Raw genomic sequence first — 6158 nt, 5'->3', positions numbered from 1 at the left:
GCCCAGTTCTGCCCATTAGATCCGCATCGGGTCCAAGGGTGTGGATTAGGTACTACCCGGAGGCTTCGAGGGCCACTGAGGGGCCAACATGATTTATAAATTTTATCCACACCGTCCATAAAATTTTACATATTATTTTAGATCATAAACCCAAAGATAAAGAAGATCCAAGCTCAAATGGACCACAAAGTTGGGATTAAATTCCCACCGTTGAAAATTTCTGAGGAGCCAAGGGAGTTTTGGATCAAGATGACATTTGTTTTTTCACTTCATCCAGTTTTATATGACCATATCAACAGGTTGGATGGAAAATAAACAACACGGTGGACCCTAAAAAAGCTTCACCGGTGGCCATCATTATCACCGCTGCTTCATGTGGTGTAGTCCACTTGAGACTTGGATCTTTTTATTTTTCATTTTGTTATCTAAAATGATATGAAAAACTGGATGGACGGTGTGGATAGAATTCATACATTATGGTGGCCCATCAGTAGCCTGTCCGGAGCTCCGAACAGATGGGGTAGTACCTAATCCAAGACATAATAAGGTCCGGTGATGTGTGTTACAGACGTGGACCTATAATAAAAATCATAAAATTGTCTATCATAATAAGAAATTTCTTGCACAGTTTATATAGTCCGATGTCTTCCCTGCAGAGTGACGCCTTTTTATTCGCAACATGTTATTGTCGTCCGGGTTGGGTTTGTCCAGCACACTGCTATACGCAATCTGCATACTAAAATAAGCTGTCTGAATCCAAACCCAACCTATTCGTCTCTTTGATGGAGTCCAATATAAATTTGCATATAATATTTAGTATAAATAAATAAATAAAGACATGGTGGCATTTTTTTGCACGGTGTCTACACATAGGCTCACTTGCCGGATTGGCCATTAAAACCAAGTTGTCCCTAGCCTAATCCGGTGAGTTGTAATTGGGTCAAGCTTGACCAGACCGCATGATCACACTAGGGTTTTGTTGGTCTCGAATTCGGCCATACGAAACACATTTGTGGATTGTAGGTGTGCCATAATCCATTGGGTTTGATTCAAACTATGACCACTGACTCCTAATGTTGGGATAAATTAAGGTTTGATTGTGGGCTCAATCGTTCGTCTATTCAGCCAACCGTCGTGCACTCATTACTGAGGTAACTGGTGGAGGTGGCTCTTCCTCCAATGAGCTCTTTTCCTGCCTTGAAATTTAAAGGACTTTTGAATGTGTAATAATTGTGTGGTTGAAATGAAAAGGATTGGAGAGAGATAAATGTGGAAAAAGACGTGTGACTTACCACTACAACGGAATCACCAGCCTGACTGAGAGCAGCATAGTGCTTCCGAGAGCAGCGTGCCGATAAGTAAGGTAAAGGCAATGTCGATGATTACAACTAAGGTCGACCCAGCGTATGAGCGTAGGCAAATGGATTCCTATGCGAAGGTATTCATTCAAATCTAGCACGCTGGTGCATATGGAAGGAAATTACAGCCAATGACTAAGAGTCAATCCAACATATGTGCAAGGACGGACTAAGACTAGCTCTACACTAAAGGTCCGCTTCCACTGAGCATGGGAGAAGTAAACCTAAATACATATCATTGTGTTAGATTTGTAGTTGGGTTTTGGATTCAAAGAGGGGTCATTTGCTTTGGATCTGTTTTTACTATTTATAGATTTTTGCGGGAGACAGAAGAACAACCACTAATCCACGTGGCACCTTCGTGTGCAACCAACTGAGAAAAGAGCAGTTACATTTCATTGATCATGATCTTATCTTCATTGTATGCTTAGAACATGCTTTAGGGTTGATGTAGCTAGAACAATTGCTCACCTTTTTTCGGATAACCAAAATGCTGAAAACACCTTCGGAAAAAGTGAGTTGATCCTCGAATCCCTTAGGGCCTGTTTGGGCGGTGGGATTAGAAGCGATTAGGTGGGATGGGATTCAAAAACCATAATTATTACCCATGGCATGGATTGTCCCCTATTGCCATAGGATAAGATTAATGCCATGCTTTGTTGATAATACGGTGGTACATTGAATGGATATACCCACCATCATTTGAAATTACTGAGATAACACACGTGTTATATCTAAACCATTCATCTGTTTTGTAACCTCAATTTATGGCATGGGCCTAAAAATGAGGTAGATCCAAAACTTATGTGGCCCCAAAGAAGTTTTCAATGGTAAGTATTCAATCCCCATTGCTTTCTATGGTGGGGTCCACTTGGGCTTTAGATTTACCTATTTTTTGGCCCATGCTCTAAAATAATCTCAATAAATGGGTGGACGGTGTGGATATAACCCACACATCATGGTGGGACCTACACAACTTGCTAACATTGAGTGAAATTGGCACGGGACCCAATGCAATTCCATTTAATGTAATTCCAAGCTTTTCCATTCTTCCCAAACATGGAGTGGAATTGGCACAGAACCAGATGAATCCCATCCCACCTAATCCCTTCTAATCCCACCGCCTAAACAGGCCCTTACGCATGTTGTTGGGGGAGCGCAGAAGCACACGGAGTATAATAAAAAGAAGTAGCCCAATCGCACCAAGCAAACACAGTGCACACGGTGATTTTAATGTGAAAAACCCTTTTAAAAAAAAAAAAAAAAAACCGCGACACAAAATGACAGATGATCACTATGAAAGCAAAAAATTACAAAGGAGGAGAGCTTACCCGATTCGAATAACCTCGAATCAACCCTTGCTACACCCTTAAAACCCTTTGGACGAATTGGAAACCCTTGAATTATCTCCCAATCCCATTTACACCCATATATAAGCTATAGAATAATCACAAACGAAATCAGAAACAAATCATGCAAAATTGCGACTCTGTGAAAATCTGCGCAGATCCGTTCGATGTCATTGAAACTTATCATTCAATGACATCGAAGCCATGTCGATGATATTGAACTAACACCTAAATAATCCAGACACAAAACATGATTTCTTGGAAATTCTCGATTTCATCATGCTATGTTCGATGGCATTGAAATTACACCCTGATCGTCCAGTGACCAGCCAGAGAAAATCAGAAAAATCTCGATGGGATCAAGCATTGTTCGATGCCATCGAAAATGGCATCGAACAGTCTGTCGATGGCATCGACAAGCCCTATTTCTGACTCGATTTAAGACATAAAAAATAACAATCACCACCATGTCTTCGATCTTTAAACATGTAGCTTCTTGTCATCTTCTCTCATCTCTGCCTTGCACCATAGCTCCATCAACGCTTCTCGTGCAGACTCTGTCCCCATTTTATGTCATCGCCAATCTCAGAGTAGTTGCACAAAACTTAAACTTCTTTGCAGGAACCATCTGAGTGAGCATGTCCATTGAATTCAAGCTGGTGTGAATCTTTTCTAGAGTCACGCCTTTTTTTCAAGCACCTATTAAATAAAGTAGTGACAAACATCAATGTATTTAGTATGGGAGTGATAAACATAATTTTTAGCAAAGTTGATAGTGCTCTCGCTATCACAGTTAATCGGCACAACCTCCTGCTAAAGTCCCAACTGATTTATCATGACTCTCAACCAAACACCCTCCTTAAACGCCTTTGTCACTGCCATATACGTTACTTCGATCGTGGAAAGAGCCACCATGAACTGAAGCTTTGATGTCCAACCAATTACTTCTCCCGGTAATATATATACAATACTAGGATAATGAAATTATCATCGCTCAATGTATTGTAATAAACATAGTGATCGTATTCACTCATAGCAAATTTTCTGACTAAATATGAAAGAATCAAATTTTTTATATAACTGTCTACGCGACTATTTTAAGATATACAACGACCTCATTAACCTGCAAACTTTGTTCTCTGCCCATTTAACTTCGTAGCCTTTTGATTGCTTCATGTAGATTTGTTCTTCCAATTCTTCATACATGAATGTAGTCTTCACGTCCATTTGTTCCAGCTCGAGATCGTGTTGGGCAACCAACACCGATATGAATATGATAGACACTTGCTTAAACACTGGCGCAAATATATCTATGAAGTCGATTCCTTCTCTCTGAGTGTAACCGTTCACTACCAACCTCGTTTTGTATCTATCATGCTTCCTTTTAATAACCACTTGCATCTGATAGCTTTTCGACCCACTGAAAGCTCCATCAACTCTCATGTCTTATTCTTGTACAAAGAGTCTATCTCATCGTCTATTGCCACCTTCCACTTTTATGCATCAGGCTGGTCAAGAGGCTCCTGAATGGTAGACGAGTCCCCCTAATCTATAATGAGGCTATATGCAATATTAGGATCATTCATATGTCTTGCCGGTAACACACGATCTCAAGGTGGATTTCTTCTCATAGGTGGTTGCTCCACCTACTCCTGCACCTTTGTCTGCATATTTGTCTCTACCTGAGTATCACCCATGTCAATCTAGACGTCTACGACCAACCTCTCTGGTTCCTTTTGGTCCTCCTAATCATTCTTATGGAATAGAGAGCTTCTGTCAAACCTGACGTCACGGCTAATGAAGATTTTTCATGTGACATTGTCATATAACATGTAACCTTTCACACCAATACCATAGTTAACAAAAATGTACTTTTTTGCTATATGGTCTAGCTTATCTTTATTGACTGACGGTATATGAGAGTAAGCCTCACAATTAAATATACACAAATCTGAGTAGTCAATCTTGTGACCACTTCATACTTCCCTTGGAATCTTATAGTTAATTGCCATAGAAGAAAACATATTCACCAAATAGCAGGCCGTGTTAACAGCCTCAGTCCATATTTTCTTGTCCAACCCGACATTACTAATCATGCATTGGGCCCTCACTAAGAGAGTCTGATTCATCCGCTCATCCACACCGTTTTGCTCGGATGTGTGGCACACCGTGTTGTGCCTAATTATCCCTTTATCGTTACAATATTCATTAAATTTATTGGAAGTAAATTCACCACCATTATCAGTCCTTAAAACCTTTATTTTTCACCATGTCTGTTTTTCCACCATGGTCATCCATTGTTTGAATTTGGTGAAAGCTTCGAATTTATGTTTCATGAAATAAATCCAAATTTTTTCAGGAGCAGTGGTCAATGAATGTGATAAACCATGATGACCCTTCGGCGAAAACCACAAGCTACGGCCCTCATACGTCAAAGTGCATACAATCAAACACTTTCTTATATACATGTTTATCAGTTTTAAATGATAACTTAAATTGTTTACCATATATACAATGCTCGCATATATTTAAATTACAATTCTTAAAACCTATAATTAAACAACAATTGAAAATTACCTTCATGCTCAACTCGCTTATATGGCCCGGACGAGCATGCCGCATACGTGCAGACGTGAAATTTGATACAGTCGTTGCAGCTCCACTTATTGAAGTACTCCCGATCAACTTGTAAAGGTTACCGTACCTCTACGCTCTCATAACCACGAGTGCCCATTTTGAAACTTAAGGATACCATTAAAACTTGTGAACTTGCAACCTATTGCCTCAAGTGTGAAAGAAATCAAACTCTTTTTCATATTAGGAATGTGCTTGACCTCAGTCAAGGTACGTTTCATCCTATTAGACATCTTGATACGCACCGTACCAATAGCCAAAATATTACATGCATTATCATTGCTCATAAATACATATCCACCATCTCACTCACTGTAACTGATGAATCAACTCCGATAAGGAGTTATGTGATATGAAGTTCTTGTGTCAAGGATCCACTCGTCTCTATGATTATCGTACAAGTGTCTAGTCATAGATACTGATAACACATCACATCCGCTTGTCTTTTCATCAGACGTGGTAATGTTGGCCTCCCTAAAAAAAGCCTCTGAGTTTTCTTTCTTGGACTTAGGATTTGTATAACCAATCTTCATGTATCCAGCCATCCCGCAATTCTAGCGCTTTAATTTGTTATTGCCCTTGGATTTGGATCTTGATTGAGAAGATTATGTATCACACTCAGTATTCCTGTCCCTTGTAAGCAGTGCATCAGTAGAAGCCCCCATGCTACCATTTTTCTTTCTCATGGCCTTTCCCCGAAGGGTTGGGATAACGATGTCCACACTCAGGGACGTACTACCAGTGCACAACGAGTCCCTGAAAGACTCATACGATGCTGGAAGTGAATTCAACAAAATATATGCCTAATATTCATCTT

This window comes from Magnolia sinica, chromosome 14 (genome assembly GCF_029962835.1).
Source record: "Magnolia sinica isolate HGM2019 chromosome 14, MsV1, whole genome shotgun sequence".
In the NCBI taxonomy this organism is placed as follows: domain Eukaryota; kingdom Viridiplantae; phylum Streptophyta; class Magnoliopsida; order Magnoliales; family Magnoliaceae; genus Magnolia; species Magnolia sinica.
The sequence above is the reverse complement of the archived record's forward strand: the minus strand, read 5'-3'. Positions refer to the sequence as shown.